Here is a 16,566-nt window from a genome sequence, read left to right on the forward strand (position 1 = left end):
ACCCGAGCCGTGCCCCATTTCCCCCCTCGGGACTCCCCAGCCTTCCCACAGAAGGCTGCTGTTTCATCTTTAGACTGTTGCCTTCCAACCCCCACCCCCCCACCCCGCTCTTATTTTAAATATGTATATGTTCTTTCCCTTTTATATTTGGGCTGATCTGGAGTGCTTGCTAAGGCTTCAGAGTGGAGCTCTGATAACGAGCTGTAAATCACACACGGCCCATCTGAGGGAGGAGGGTGTGAGGGAGCTGAAATAGGCCAGGACAGCCCCAAGTCCTGTTCCACAGCGCAGCGTCCTCACAGCCTCAGCTGCTGCTGTGGGGTTTGGTTTCCACAGGACGCCAACAACCCGCACTTCTCCCCTCTGGCCTTTGCTCCCTGGGTTTTGAAGGATAAATCCTGCCCAGGCTGGCTGGTCTACTGACCGTGCCAGCCATGTGCTCTGGTGCTGCTGAGCGCACACATTGACAGATCTGCAGTTCTCCAGGAGTGGTTTCTGAGATTTAAAGCAATGTTACTGGATTGTTTTCCATAACTGATGGAGAAGAATTTTAGATGCAACATTTGCCAGCTGTTTGTTGAAGCAAATCTAGTTGTTTGTCTTTCCACCTTGCTCTGTGATGCAACAACCGAGGTGAGCTATTTGAATCTAATTAATGTAGGCTGGTTTATAAATACTATTTTGCGTACCTCCTGTAGGTTGCAAAAGTCAAAAAGATGCAGGTAAAGGTCAAGATGTGTCCTTGTATACATCCAGTTTTAAACCCCTTGTGCTTCTTATATTGCAGAATTGTATAAACATGTATTAAATGAAACTCTTCTGAAAAGCAATTAGCTCCAGAGCGAACTCATTTTTACAGGCTTCCTTTTGTTTGGGTGGGTTGTGTTTTTTCTTAGGCTGGCAGGGTGATGGCAGTAGGACAAAAAGAGGTGAGGAAGGCTGGCAAGCTTTTCCTTGTTGTGGCAGGGTTGGATTTGCAGGAAAATGAAATGCATGTCTGTTATCACTTCTGAAAGGCTGCAGGGAGATGACCTCTCTCAATTCTCCTCTCTAAGAGAAGCAGCAAAGGAATGGGGCAATCAGTAACTCCCAAGAGAAAGCAGGGCTGGCTGCTTTCAATGGATGGATGCACAGTGATGACAAGGATTCTGCTTTGAGCCTTTGCTCCACTTGGAGAAGGAAAATGAATCCATTCTTAAGCTGCATTTGCCACTGATTTAAAGTTTCTGCCTGGAGCGAAGTAATTTTTGGAGAAATTGTAAGAGGTTACTGTGATGCTTGCATCAACCTTCTCTGTTTGGGACTTGGGGCGTGTTTGAGGGAGCATCTTTGTGCCTCCAAAGCTGAATGTCACTCTGCTGCTCTGCTCTCAGAAGCTGCCCTGTGGGGTTTGTGAAGAAGCAATGCTGTGGGGTTTGGTGGGTTGCATGGTTCATGAAATGTGGCAATGTCTTTGGAGAATTTCAGTGGGTTCTCACTGTAAGGAACATGTCTCTGTGCTCACTGCCCTTGGTTTGATCAGTGCTGCCAGAACAATGCTGATGGTTTAGTGGCTCCTTGAGCAGCAGGAGGCCGAATGTTTTAGAGTGTTCACCCCCTAAGTAACATGACTTGGTCTTAGTGCCAGTTGTTGGCTGATGGCAAAGGTGGCCACTCTTGTAAGGAAAGTTGGATCAGCTTTGTTGTGATCAGTGACACAGAGCAGGGGATGTTCTTTACTGACAGTGCCCCTCAGGGGTAACATGGAATGACCTGATTTCTGCAGAATGTCCACTCTCAAAAGATGATCACCTGTTAGTTACAAATGCAGGGCTGTCATAAAAGACTGTATTTCCAAAGGAAAACTCTGCCATACAACAATACATTCAACTGTGTGTGTGTGAGATGACAAAGTAAAAGCAGAAAACTAGGAAAAGTGCATTTTAGAAAAATGATGTTGTTTCTACTGCATATATTATAAACACTGCTAATCTGAACAGAACTGAAAAAACTTTTTCCTTGCTGTTGTAGAACAAGAACAGAGATTTAAAAAAAAGGAACACTCAAAAGGTGCAGATAAGTCAGTGTGGTAAGATATCTAATATAATTTGTCATTATAATCTGCATCAATTTTACAAAGTTTTAGTAGACTCTGATAGGCCTGTTGTGGGGTGGTGAGCAGTTGGGAGAACATGTTTTTTCCTAATTTCCACATTTTGGATACTGTATTGGCTATGCAAAGGGTAAATCCAATGTCAAACCTGCACACATAGTAAAACACACCATTACGAAGTCACATTTTTTGGTTTTAATTTGCTAATATTTATCCACATTTTTATTGTATTTTAACTTCTTTAAGAACCCTCAGACCTTGTAATGGTTTACTGTTAACAATACCTTCTGTCACTGTTAGAAATAATTATCATCTAAGTCTTTTAATGATACCCCAAAGACTAAGAAGCAGATTTTCCAAGTCTGTTTGCCCACCCAGGGTTGTGTGTAGGTGCCCAGAGAATATTTTGTGTTCTGTTTCCAACCACGTGACTGAGGGCTCTGCTGCTGTGCTGCATGGTTTATGTCTCCTGTACCTCAGTACCACGGAGCAGCCTTGTGCTCTTGGACTCTTTCCTTACTACTCCACAGATTTTCAACTGCACCCTGAATTTTATTTGCACTCTGAATACTTTAATGGCTCTGTATTATTTACACTTATTGCACCTTGCAATTGTGAATGTAATATTTAGTAGTTTACATCAGACTTACTAAGAGTTACTAGTAATGAAAGGCCAGAAATATTAAAAGGAAGCTGTTACTCTGCAAAGGAACTCATGCTCAAATAACAAAGGATGGACAGAAATATTTCTAGGTTTGTTATTGGTGGCTGAATAGAAGTGATGTAGCTCCATTTTGGCTCACTTCCCCCCCTTTTTTAAAATACACCTACATACTGCATTTTGACAGGTTTATTCTAATACTGACTAGATTAATAGAGAGAAAAGATAACAATTTAATGAAGCTTTTTGTGTTTGCTCCTAGATATGAAAACAGATCTGACCTTACTGCTGGAATGCCTTAAATCTCAGTTGGACTGCCCTCTGTCTCAGCAGGAGGCTGTGGTCACTGTCTATTCCATTTGCCAACAAAACAGTAAGAAAGGCTTTTCCTTAGAAACAATGCAGGCATTTATGTTCATCATATATGCCAAGGAACTGGTGGGCACTGTAAAAATGTCTAAAGGACATAAGGCTTGAGATGTTGGAAAATCATAGAAGCCTTTCATTTTGCAGAGAAACAGAAGCAAAAGTTTTTCCTCTTGTAGGTGAAGCGAGCGAATACTTTGGAGAAATTGGTGGTTTGATGTTTAGAAATGACCTTGCCAAGTCGAGTGCTCATTGCATCGTAAAGGAAGCAGCTTTATTTACATTGGGGATTATTCTAGAGAGTAATGGCAATAAAAATAACACTGTTTGTATTTCTGAGTGTGCTCTGGCCCCCTGTCATTACTTGTGCTCCTGCTTTGTCTCCATTTTCTTTTGGTCTCACAAAATGAGACTACAAGATTGTCAGTTGGAGCAAGGGCAGGGAAGGTGCCCCAGTTGCCCTGTCCATCCCCAGATTTGATCTGTGCCTTGCTGACTTGTGCACACAGGGTGTCTTTAAGTTACCAGACAGCTGCACTCCCCCTCTCCCTCAGCAGCAAGTGTTCAGTGACTCCTGGATTGTTCCAAAGCTTGCCAGGGTCCTGCTTGGTGTAGAACTCACTGCAGGGGGAAGCCCTCAGGCACTTCATAGTCCTGCCCTGTCTCTGCTCCCCACATACTGGCCACAACTGAAACTTAATAATTTAGGATGATGAGTAGCTTACTTGAGGTTTTCACTTTTTGTTTTCAGTGTCTTGTCAACAGACTTTGTGTACTTCTGCATTGCTTGAAGAACTCATTTTATTTTGAATTTAAAAGGATTCTGATGTGAACTTGAAAAGAATGTCTGTTTCTGTCATCTTAGTACTGGTGTCAAATAATGGTAAGTTGGGTTTTTTTCTGTGTTACAAGAACACTCCTTTTCTATTTGCCAATCTGCAGTCCAAACTTTGGAACATGCAATAAGCAATGTTTTGGTGAAGTGCATTTATATAGATGAATGTTTGCATGTAACCGAACCTGAATTGTCGAAGTAGGTCATTGCTCACTGGGATTTCCTTAAACAGCAGAACGTGGTTTAGTTCTAAGAAGAGAGTTTGCAAATGCAAACCCATAGTTTCTGAGAGTGTCTAGGAAGAGAGAGACATGGAAAGGTTATTTACCAATATGTTGATATGATTTTACATTTCCTTGTGGGGAGGATATGTGCTCAGGAAAGGGAATGTATGTATCTTGCTGTTAAGATTTTGTCTGCAGTTGCATTTGTCTCTGGAGTCTTGTGTGTGTTCTCTTTTAGAAAATGGGCAAACCCATGTCAGAGACACAGGCTGCATCAGCCTGCTGCTGCAGTTGTTCAGGTGAACAGGGTTGCAATTCAAACAGGCAAATAGTAGGCTGTTTAGCAGCTATGTTTCCTTGACTGTCTGGGACTTGTTTGCATTTCCTTAACAGAACATCTCTCTCCACATCTGAGAAGAATCTGTCAGCTGAAAACACTGATCCCTGCTATCAGCTCTGGTCCTCAGTGTGCAGCACTCTCTGTGCCTGTGTCAACAACCCCCAGCACGGGACAGGTTGCTCTGAAAATTGTGGAAGAAGTTCAGAGATATTCTCCAAATTGGTAACACTTTGGTTTCATTTTTACTGTTCAGCTGAAGTTGATTTCATTGCGTTTTGATTTGGGGTAATTTGTTTTTACTTTTCTAGAAGATAATCAGAACATTTGCTGTGGGGTTTTTCCCTATGCCAAAGGGTGGCTAGAGAGTTGCACAGAGCCTGAGATAGTTCGTCCCATCTGTTCATTTCTTGGTCTCACAGTTGCAAACAACTGGAAGTGCAGCTCAAGCTTTACACAGCTTTGCATTTGATAAAAGGAAGTTTAATTCAAGAGGTAAATGGGTTTTTCTTTCTTGTCAATCTCTACAAAGTCATTTGCTGCTCTTCCCACTTTGACCACTGTATTCCACCATCTTTACTTACACTGTGCTGTGCTCAAGTCCACAAATAGCCAAAGTCTGCTTACATTTGATAGGGTCAGTAAAACTGCTGGGAGCTGTTCTGATTAAAAGTGTGTCTAAATTAAAGTCCTTGTGACATGGCTGAAAACAATGACTTAGGTAGAACTCAGGCATGATGTTTGCCATTTGTGTGCACATATCAAGGTCATGTTTTCCTGGAACTATTTTATCTGCGGTTACTGCATTTCTTGAGATTAATGTATCTCCAGCTTCTGTTATATAAGAAATGTAATGACTGACACATGCACAGAAAAACTCTGATGGACTTACTTGGTGAAATGGTAAAAGAATTTGCAGACTCTGTTGCTTAAATCACATTTTTTCTTTTTTCCACTGAGCAGATGTGCAGAAATCTTTTGTTTCTATTGGAGGATTGGATACATTAGCCAAAGCTCTCCTTGAGCTTATGCCTGATTCCTGTTTGTGTCACTCCAGCATGAAACTTGCAGTGGTAGTAACAAAGATTCTGGATGCCTGTATTGCTACTAACTGTGAGTGGAAAGACATTTTTGATCTATGGCAACTTTAAAATGCTATTTTTAAAGTTTTGTGCTGCTGGAAAAGTTGCAGAAATGAATGCTTAAAGGCAGTTAAGTTCTACACATCCCAGTGGATGTTGCAATGCTTTTTAAAACTCAGAGGTGTAAGTGGGGAGTGATTCAGCTCATCTGAGGTGGATTACTGTCCCATCGTTGCTCAAATAAATGCAGTGAAATTTAAACCCAACTGAAAATTAAAACTGAGATGCTCCTGCCCATGCTTGGTAAGTAAAGCTGAGCTCTGGGCCTGGATTTGACCAGTCAGTTTGGATCCTGGAGTTATGCCTATGGCTGAATAATAAATTGTGTAGCTTTAGGAAGCTTTAGTCATTTAGAGGTGGAGCTGAACAGACATGGTGTTTGTGCACAGCACACTCTGCTCTGGTTTGCTGGCCGGGTACTGCTCTCCTGATGAGGTTTTGTGTTTTCCACAGAAGGTTTGCAGAAACCTGTGATCCTGACGAGCCTGTGCTGTGGCCATGGTTGCTGTATCTCACACTTCTGCCATAAGAGCTTCAAATGGAAATTCCCAGAAGTTGAAAAGCATCAGCCTGCACTAGTTGTGAGGGTAGTTTCAGCTCAGTTGGGTGTGACAGGACTGGGCCTCAGCGTGGATGCTCTAGCAGTGGTGTTGCCAGTGCCAGGAAGGGCTTGCCCCCTGCTCTTTTTATGGCAGATACTCTGCTTGTCAAAGCTTATTCAACTCTCTCTGGCTCCATGCTGGAGCTGATCAAGGACATGGAGAAACTCAGCAGGGATCTGCAGAAGTTGCACAGTGCAAAGCCCTCCTCATTCATCAGATCTTCTGCCTCCTCTCCGTGGAGCACAGGCTGGGAGGATGGGCAGGACTGGATTTGGGAGCAGCACAGGAGGGGTGGGGTAATCTGAGCTGTTCAAGGTGGAGCAGGGCAGGGCTGAGCAGGCCCAAGGCTTTGAGGGCTCTGTACAGTTCCCTCCAAACCCAGCATTTGATCCTTGGATAATTCCTGTACACTCACAATCGACTTTCTTTTCCTTTCAATCATTTTAACCAACAGCTGCCATGAGTGTTGTCTTGGCAAAGTATCCCACTGTGTCAGAGCTGCTGAAGCTGCTGTCCAATGAGACACTGAGCACAGGAGAAAAAAATCAGTATTATTCTAACAATTGGACACTGTACTGAAGTTTGTGGTAAGATTTGCTTTTTCTTTTTCCTGTCTGTCAGCTTCTCCTAAATTCTCATCCACTGACTCCTCCTGTGGTGTCACTTCATCAAGACTGGAACACGAGAGAGTGTTCAGTTAAATAATACAATGTCAGTATTTGGACAAAAAGTTTTCTAGAATGTTCCATCTTTAAATTTTAAAGCTTGTTAGCAGGAAGTGTCTTTAGTAGCTTTGAAAAGTAGACTAAATATGCAAGAATGCAGAGCTGGGCTTAGGTGTCACAGGGAATAATTAATCCAGACCTGAAAGCTACTACCATCCAGACCTAGCAAATGGGTTGTCTTGAGCACCCTTTTCATGGTCCTTGGCACATAGAGCTTCTCTCCACTGCTTACAAGGCCAGGAATATTTGTAAGAGCCATGTAAGAGCATTGGTTTCAAGACACAGAAGCAGTTGGTGGCTCTGAAATGGTTTTGTCATGTTCCTCAGGGCTTGCCTAAGCATATCTGGTACAAATACAGCACCTCAGTTGGTATTTTGTGGTAGTGCAAGCAAAGAAAAAGGGAAATTCATTTGTACTTCTGGTTTTTCTCATGTATGTTTAGAGAAACAAGAAAAAGGCCTTTTGTTCAAAAAGGTCGATTTTTATCCTCTGAGTGCCAATAACATGTTCAATAATTAGCTCAAGAGGTCATAAATTTATTTGAACAGACATTTTTTCATGAAGGATTAGTGAAACAAGACTTAATGGAAAATGTCTTTTGAATAGAAAAATTGTTAAAGCTGCTGGGCTGTGCTGGAGTGTAGCTGCCATTGCTAACAGGGGGAAGGCTGGGGACACAAAGGCACAACATTGCCATTTGCCATTCTCCTGCTGAGAGAGCCTCCTCTAGCTTTGGTGTGGTCACCATCAAATGCTTGGGGTCACAGGATTCCCTCCAGAGTGGCAGTGTTGGCCTTTGAAGGCCAAGGATGTGCAGGAATTACTTCAGATTTAGCAAAACAAATTGCATTCCTGCTTCGGGCTGGAAGAATGTGTTGGACCCTGACAGGGTGTTAGATTTTGCAGGCTGCCAGATGTGCAGGGGACTGGCCCTGGGCAGAGGGGAATGGATGTGCTTTATCTGGATCAGTGCCTACTTAGAGGTGTGTTTAAAGCTGCTTTTCTGGCAGGACTGTCTCAGTAGAAAGCACAGTCCAAAGGGGCAGGTGACCGAGGTGGGCTGTTGAGCAGGAAATTGGCAGCAGGAGACATGGAACAAAGTGTTTAAGGATTGTCCTGGAGAGGGGCATTGGGAACACCTCAGGGAAGGGCCCACCTAAGGGCCAGTGTGCTGCAGCCACTCCCTTGAGCAGAATGTTTCTGCTGTGAAGTCCCACAGGTGACCTGCTGGTGTCCCTGCAGTGACAGCAGTGTGGCTGGAGCAGGCAGACAAAGCAGGGGAGAGTTTTCTCAAAGCAATGTCTCTGCTCCTGAAGCATTTGCTGTTGTTGTGTCATTCCAGACGTGCCTCTACAGTGGCATTAAATAAGATAGCAGTAATGACAAGAAAGCACCCATTTAAAACTCCTGGGAAAAGGAGATACCAACTCTACTTTTACCCAAGTTGCTGAGAAAATAACTGAACCTTATCCTCATTCATCATTCACCTCCCTTGTGTTTTGATTTTCACCTCATCTGTCTTTTTATTTTTGCCTTTCCCTCTGTTTGAAACACACTGACTTTTAATTACAATGAAAGGGGACAAAATCATCAAAGCAAAAGAAAACTGTTTATTAGTAAGGATTCAGCTGAGCCGGGTGTGTCTCCCTCCCCGAGAGCCACGCACACTCACACCCTCCGAGAAAATGGCAATCTTTCTGTGCCCTTTACACCCGGCTGGGACGGTCCCTATCCCCTTTCCCATTGGATGGGTACTCAGGAGCTTCCATTCCCTACTGACCACCAACTTTTCTCTCCCCTCCCCTCTTGTCCTACTTTCTTTTGGTCAGGTCTTCAACCCCGTCCCTCTCACTGCAACACTCAACACCCAACCTGAACAAATCCAAACCACAAACAACACATAGAACCAACAAATTCCATTCTTTTCTTTAATAACCTTTTGGCTTCAGCCAAATATCACCTCATCTCTCACACCTCCTCTGGTCCTGTGCTCTTCTTACTGATAGGTCTAAGTTCTAGAGCAAAAAAGATATTTGCAGTTGTGTGGGCCTGCGTTTCCCTGTCTCAGAGTAAAGGACATCCCAGAATTGTTTCCCATTGAGTCTCCTGTAAATCCATGGGTTTGACTTACTCCATGAATGCTCAGTCAATGCCCCAGAGCTCTGTGACCACATGGGCACAGGGCTGTGCTTAAGGGAAGTGCTGCCTGGCATTGTGGAGAAAGAAACCTGGAGAAATAGATGCCAAAAGAGCAGCTTGGCCTGAGCCTGCTCTGTGTGGCCCAGCAGCTCTGGATCACTCAGAGCAGAGGTGGGTGAGCCACTGTTTGCCCAGTGTGGGCTGGGCAGACGTGCTCGCCCAGAGTCTGTACTTCCCTGGGGATCAGTGGAAGATTCTCCTTCATGAACCTTCCTCCCAGCAGCTGAAGCTCTCCCTGCTCTCTCTCTCCCCTCCAGCTGCCGTCAGCTGCCCCGAAGCAGAGCTGGTTTGGGGTTTCCCCACCAGAGTTGGTATTTCAGAACTTCGTCGCGTGGGAGGTCTCTGAGATGGAGCTGTCTCTCATTAATAAGGACAAGGTAAGTGCTGGCAGCTGGAGCTTTAACACTGTGCTGGAAGAGGAGAGTGCTGTCATTCCCTGAGTGTACAGCAAAGCAAGTTCTCTGCTGCAGCACATGCAGAAGAAAATGTCTCAGCACCTTGTTCTGCAAGATGGTGGAAATCTTCCAGTATTGGGAATTGCCCCCTGATTTTGGCCCTGCATTGATGGTATCTACCCCAAATAGTTTCCTTCTCTTGCAAGCTCTGGATTGATAGGAATGTTGAGGGCTCTAGAGTTTTTACCTGCTCTCATGCTGTGCCTTGAGTCTATCCCACACCCTGTGTCTCCTTGGTTAATCTTGGCTCCTGGTAGGAATCTCTGCCTCTCTCAGCCAGTTTGGCTCCCTTTGTGCAGTTCACAGTCACAGCTCAGGGGCTGAGTCTTCTCTACTTTGTGCTGGAATCACTTCTCATCAATGGCATTGGCACTGCAGGAAACATGTTCTGAAAGAGCCCTGCAATCAGGCTGATGGAGCAGAAGCAGTGAGAGGCCTTTAGGTGCCACTTCAGGCTCCTGCTCAGCTTCATCCAGCTCTGCTCAGCTTTTCCAAAAGCAACACGGTGCTCTGCTTTCCCTTTGGAGAACCAGAGCGCATCCAAAGCCATGTGCTCCTGGAGGTTTCCACCCTCACTTGATTCAGAGCTGCCTATGTGACCTAATGTCATGTGATGGCCCAGACTGAGCTTGCTTTGTCACGGTGGTTTGGGACCTGGGTTTTCTGCCCGCCCCATAGACCTGTAGGTCTGACTTTAATCTCACAGCTGGCTTGGGGCCAGACTGGAGTAGTACTGCCCATGAGGTTGTACCACCCCCATCTCTGCTTGTCTGGGCAGTTGCTGAGCATGAGGAACTCTGATGGAGGCTTTGCCACTTACAAAACCAAGCAAGGAGGCCACTTACTGGAGCTGCTGAACCCCTCGCAGGTGTTTGGTAAGGGCAGCTCTGGGGGTTGGTTGTCCTGCCCACTGAGAAGGGACAAAGTGGCCTGGGCTCACCATGCCCAGTGGGTGCCTGACAGGGGATCAATGTGCCCTGGGTCTGGGGCAGGCTTGCAGCAGCTGGCCTGGAGGCTTGCCCACACAGGGGCTGTGGCACTGATACCCATTGCCTGCTGGCAGGTGACATCATGATTGACTACACATACGTGGAATGCACATCAGCTGTCATGCAGGCACTGAGACACTTCCAGAGCTAGTTCCCTGAGCACCGAGCCATGGAGATCAGGTGAGGCACTGAGATGAGAGCTGGCCTGGGGAGAAGGCAGGCTCAGTGTCCCAAGCTGCCTGCCATGGCCTCCTGAACAATGTAGCTGCCTGTCGGCATGCTCTTGTCTCTTGTGCCCTCCAATAATGGGACCCATCCAAGCGTCAGAGGGGCTGATGGAGCCCCCAGTGAAGCAAACACTGAGGTTGAGTTGTTTCTGAAATGGATGACTTCTTTCCTGTCCAGGGAGACTCTGCAGAAGGGCCTGGATTTCTGTCGCAAGAAGCAGCGAGCGGATGGGTCCTGGGAAGGGTAGGTGGTGTTCCCAGCACCCCGTTTTCTTCTGGCTGCCCCAGTGGGAGAGGGATCATCATGGCAAGCATTCCTGGCTGGCAGGATCCGTGGGAGGGAAAAGAAGGGCTGATCCTCCTCTAGCTGCTGTGCTTTGCTCTCAGTTAACCTCCCTCCAGCCCAGGCAGAACAGGTACAAGACGCAGAGAAGTTTGGGGTGGCTCCAGCTCCTGTGGTCCCAGTTCTGCTGACACCTGAGTTAGCTGGGAGCAGGTGCTGGTGGGACTGGGCATGGTTGGGTCATAGGGGAAGGCAGGCTGTAGCTCTGTGCCTGGCTCTGCTCTGCTGTGAACACAGCTGTGTTGCAGCCTGCCTCTCCCTGTGGCCTTCACCCCTGACAGTGCTGCTCTCCCCTTCTTCTAGGAGCTGGGGGGTTTGTTTCACCTACGGCACCTGGTTTGGTCTGGAGGTGTTTGCCAGCATGCAGCACACATACCACAGCGGGTGAGAAGGGAATGTCTGGGTGCCCTAGCCCTGCCTACCTCCTGGGCCAGGGCAGGACTCCGTGGTGGAGCTGGATGGATCCCTGGCTGTGCATGGGCTCTCCTGCCTCAGGGACTGCTCCTCCCAAATCCAGTGCCTGCAGTATGGCCAGGGCATACTTGCTGCCTCACTTTCAAACTCAGGGCAGTCCCAGCCATGGGCACTTCTTCTCTTTGCAGCTGAGAACTGTGAGCATCCAAATACTCTCTGTCCCCAGTCCTGTCTTGATTCTGGCTCCCATCCCTGCAGGACTGTCTGCCAAGAAGTGGCCCAGGCCTGCCAGTTCCTGATCTCCAAGCAGATGGCAGATGGCGGGTGGGGAGAGGATTTCGAGTCCTGTGAGCTGCACACATACGTGCAGAGTGCCGAGTCACAGATCCACAACACCTGTTGGGCCCTGCTGGGGCTCATGGCTGTCAGGTAAGAGTAGCCCCAGTGCTCAGGGAAAAGAGATCAAGCTGGGTTGGGTGGCCCTGGGCCTGGCTGGTGTGACCCAGTGCAAAGCAAAGCTTTTGATCATGACTGCAGGCCTCCAGCCTGGGAAAATGGTGCCGTATTCATATTATTTAGTGTCTTGGGGTTGTGGGGAAAGTCCCAAAGCACTCAGCATGCCTGGGGCAAGCTTGGGGCAGCCTGGAGGTGGTTGAGCTCCCCAGACATGTGGATGAGGGTTTGCAGATGTTTGGATAAAGATGCTTACATTTCCCTTGTGCTTTGTAGGTACCCTGACATCAGTGTGCTGGAAAGGGGCATTAAAGTGTTGATGGATAAGCAGCTTCCCAACGGGGACTGGCCTCAGGTACATCTTTAGTCTTTCCAAGAAGTTCCTGAACACGCAGCAGTCCCCTGTCACTCATACCATTCTGCTCTCTGCTTGTCTCCCAGGAGAACATTGCTGGGGTGTTCAACAAGTCGTGTGCCATCAGTTACACCGTGTACCGCAACATCTTCCCCATCTGGATGCTGGGGCGGTTCTGCCGGCTGCATCCCAACAGCCCCCTGGCTGGGCAGCTGCCAGCCAGAGCCAGAGCCAGCCCCTCGGCTGGGGCAGGGCAGGAGGAGCAGGGAGCCCTGTCTACTTGAACCTGCAGCCCTGGACTTGTCTTGGATCCCGGTGTCTGTGTGGGGCCGTGGCGGTGTGTGTTGCATGGGATATCTCCATGCTGACCTTAGCATGTGGACTGCTGCCTCTGCCAGGGAAGGGTGCTGTGCTGGTGCTGCAGAGCCTCTGCTTGCTGTTGAACCTCTTCTAAACATTCCCTTTCTAAGGTTTTTTCCAGGTATGTTCCCCATCCCCAGATGGGGAGTGAAGTGCCTTTTCAGACCATTTTGAAGATCAGATGAAGCTGCCGAGCTGTGTTGTATTTCACATTTGGACAGACTCTCATCCTGGGTCGCAAGGCTGCCTTTATTGTCACAGTCTGTCTGTCTATACCAAGAGTGTGGGATTTGAGGTCTCCCCTGTGCCCACCACTGGGGCTTGGGGGGCACCGCACAATCCCTGCTGAGCTGACCTCTGTACTGTGGGTGCCAGTGATGGCCTTTGAGTTACTCGCTCTACTCTGGAGCCCATGCTGGGAGGGGAAGGACACCTGTCCTCCCCCAGGTGTGTAAGAAAAGGAGTGCTTTGCTTAATTTTCTTATTGTTCTGTCCCCCAGCTGGTGGCACCTACCTTCCGCAGGTGAAGTCACCACCAGCCCTTGGAGAAGGGGCAGCTGAAGCAGAAAGCTGTGAGGTGGTTGGCATCATGGCACAGCCTGAGCCCAGGGCTCCAGGCTTCCCCCAACTCAGACCGTGGTGCCCTGGGGCATTCACAGGTCATTGTCAGAGCTGGAAGTCAGATGGGATAATAAATTGCTAAGGGTGATGCAAGAGGAACTTCACTGTATTCTCCTTTCTGTCTGCTAGTGTGTGTCCCAGGCAGAGGGGAGCTGGCACAGCAGCCTCATGTCATGTGGCTTGGCTTGCCTGTCCCCAGACGTGTGAGCACCATATCCACCAAACCATGCTGGGAGCCTGTGCCTCCTCTAAAGCATTTAGCCACAGAATAATGTAATCAAGGAAGCAGCTCACTAAAGGGGAATGATCACTTCCCTCATCCTGCTGCTTACGCTCATGCAGATAAGCAAGACAGAAAAACTTATTTATTTAAGAAGATTCAACTCAGGCTGTCTCAACTCAGCCCTGTTTGCCTTTTCCAAATTATGGACCTCTTTATACCTGTCTGTGATATTACTCTGCATTTGAATTTCTTCTTGCTGAAACTGAATTATTCAAGTGTCATGTGGTGATGTGTCTTGAGAGGACATGGCTGTGTGGATTTCACCTATTGTTAAAATCTGCTCCAAGCTGCAATTTTGGATTGAGCACATGCAGAAGAGATCAAGTAGATACAGGATATATTCAGTACAATTCTTGTTTGATAGAAACTGCTTCTTCCAGGAGTCCTCTGGCACTCTTCCTAGGGATCTTCTAGAGTATTTTGATCTCTGATTTCAGAGATGCCAGGTGTCAGTCCTAGACTACTCCCAGGATGTTAGCTGAGGTGATTTTTTTTCCTTTGGAGAAACTCTCAGGTTTGGAATCTATTCAAGATTCATCCCAGGCATCTGGAGTCTTTTGATGTATGGTTTTGGGACCTGACATCTTGGGTGGCAGCCCCAGACTCTTCCAAGAAAACTTTCTGAGATTATTTTTCTGTTTTGGAGGAAATCTGTTTCTGTTTTTCAGGAGTTGGAGCACATGAAAAGAGAGATACAAATGCAGACTGGTTTATTACATGCAATAAAAAGAGATCCAAGATTTAGCCACAACCATGGTGATCCTAAGCACTGTCTCTTGACATGATGCCACCCACTTTGTCCCACAAGGTCTTCCAGTGTCCTGGTACACTTAGGAGAAAGCAAGTGATCCTCAGGGTCTGTACAGGGATCAGTACTGTGTAATATTTTTATGAATGACGTGGATGAAGGGATTGAGTGCACCTCAGCAAGTTTGCAGATAGCACCAAGCTGAGGGTGCAGTGCCTCACCTGAAGGACTGAATGATGCAGAGGGACCTGGACAAACTGAGGAAGTGGCCCATGGAAGCCTCATGAGGTTCAACAAGGCCAAGTGCTGATGCTGCACCTGGGTGAGGGCAACCCCCAGCATCAGTCCAGCTTGGGGGATGAAGGGATTGAGAGCAGCCCTGCCAAGGAGGAGCTGTGGATACCGGTGGGTGGGAGCTGGACATGCCTTGGCCATGTGCACTCACCCCCAGAAACCAACCATGTGCTGGGCTGATCACACAGCGTGGGCAGAAGGACAGGGAGTTCAGGGTGAGACCTGAACATCTGCAAAGCTGTAGGCACACAGTTTGTGGTGACTGGGAGTGGGGCTGGGCCCAGCCTCATCCCACTGGGAACAGCTGTGAGCAGCACTGACAGCAATGAGCTCTGGAGTGCCCAGGGGCACTGACCAACCACCAAAGGGAGCAGAGGGCACACAGGTGCAGTGCATCAACAGGAGGACTATGAAAGGTTGGGCTGAAGGAGAAGAAGGGCAGATGCTTGCAGCCTTCTAAAGAGGTGAGGTGTTACAGTGTGTGGGTTGGAGCTTTCTGATATTGTGTGGTGATTCTCTGTGTATGGTGGCCATCTCAACTGCGACATGTGCTGTGACACAGAGCTGCCTCCAGCCCTGGGGTCTCAGCACAGGAAGGACATGGAGCTGTTTGACCAAATCCAGAGGAGACCATGAAGATATTCCCAGGGCTGGAGCCCTCTCCTGTGAGGAAAGGGTGAGAGCTGAGGGTGGTCAGCTTGGAGAAGGAAAGGCTCCAGGGAGACCTTAGAGCCTCTTCTAGTGCCTAAAGGGCTTCCAAGAGAGACTGAGAGGGGCTTTGGACAAGTGTCTGGAGGGCCAGGACAAACAGGAGAATGGCTTCACACTGCCAGAGGGCCGCAGGTCTTTGCCATTCAGAGGGGATTCCATGATCCAGCACAGAGCCTGGATCCATCCCTGCTGACCTGGCTGTGTGATGGGCTCCAAATGGAAGGATAAGGGGTCCTAGGCCATGGGTTTGTGTCAGGGTCTCCATGAGGAGGTGAGCAAGATGAACACAGAACAGTCCAGCATGGAGCAGGACATAAAGATGATGTGGCAAGCACTTGGCAAGCTGAGCTGCCACCAATTCCTCCGAGAGGGAGTTGAATGCCCACCCCCTCCTCAGGGACTCCTGATGGCAGCATGCCCCAGGGGACTGAGCAGCATGCCTGCCCGTGTCTGTGTCACGCCCCTGTGAGTGGGCCGGGCCCCCCAGCACCGGGACTGGTCCCAAAGGGGCCGTGGCATGGCCAGTGGAAGGCCCCGGTGCCCTTCCTGCCCTGCTCCGTTGGCAGCCATGGGGGCTCATTCTGCTGCCCTGAGCAGGCAGAGCAGAGGAGCAGCTGCTTCTTGTTTGGCTGTTCCTAAAGTTCCTGCTAGCTGCGTATTCAACACTTGGGGCAAGGTCTTCCATGCAAGCTGGGGCAGTTTGGGTGGGGTGGGGGTGTGTCCTGGGGCTCTCTGTGACACAGTGCACCGTGGTCACCATGGGATGGTAAGGGAGAGAGTGTTCCATGGTGACCCTTTGTGACACGTCGTGATATATGTGCTGACAGTGACACAGCCGTGCCACAGTGCTCGGTGCACGCAACGGGACAGGTCGGGAAAGAGCAGTGCAGTGAGGAGCCCCCACACAGCCAACTCATTCCTTGCTGACCCGGAGCTTTTCCGAGGGGTTCTCTGTGCAGGTGACCTCGAGGCCAGGCTGCGGGACTCGGTGACGTGGAGCATTTCCGAAGCATCTGCCATCCCTGCGGCCAGTGCCCTCGAGGATAGACTGCGGGACTCTCAGTCCTATTTCTTTCTAGAGACTTCTCTCTTGCTGGTGCCCTTGAGGACAGACTGCAGGACTTACTGT

General features: G+C 48.3%; 1 pseudogene; it reads left to right on the forward strand.

The window, feature by feature from the left end:
- The first annotated feature begins 10,026 nt into the window (after window positions 1–10,026).
- Window positions 10,027–13,500, forward strand: LOC132334850 (lanosterol synthase-like; annotated as a pseudogene).
- The last annotated feature ends 3,066 nt before the right edge of the window (window positions 13,501–16,566 follow it).

Source organism: Haemorhous mexicanus, chromosome 16 (genome assembly GCF_027477595.1).
Source record: "Haemorhous mexicanus isolate bHaeMex1 chromosome 16, bHaeMex1.pri, whole genome shotgun sequence".
Lineage (NCBI taxonomy): Eukaryota > Metazoa > Chordata > Aves > Passeriformes > Fringillidae > Haemorhous > Haemorhous mexicanus.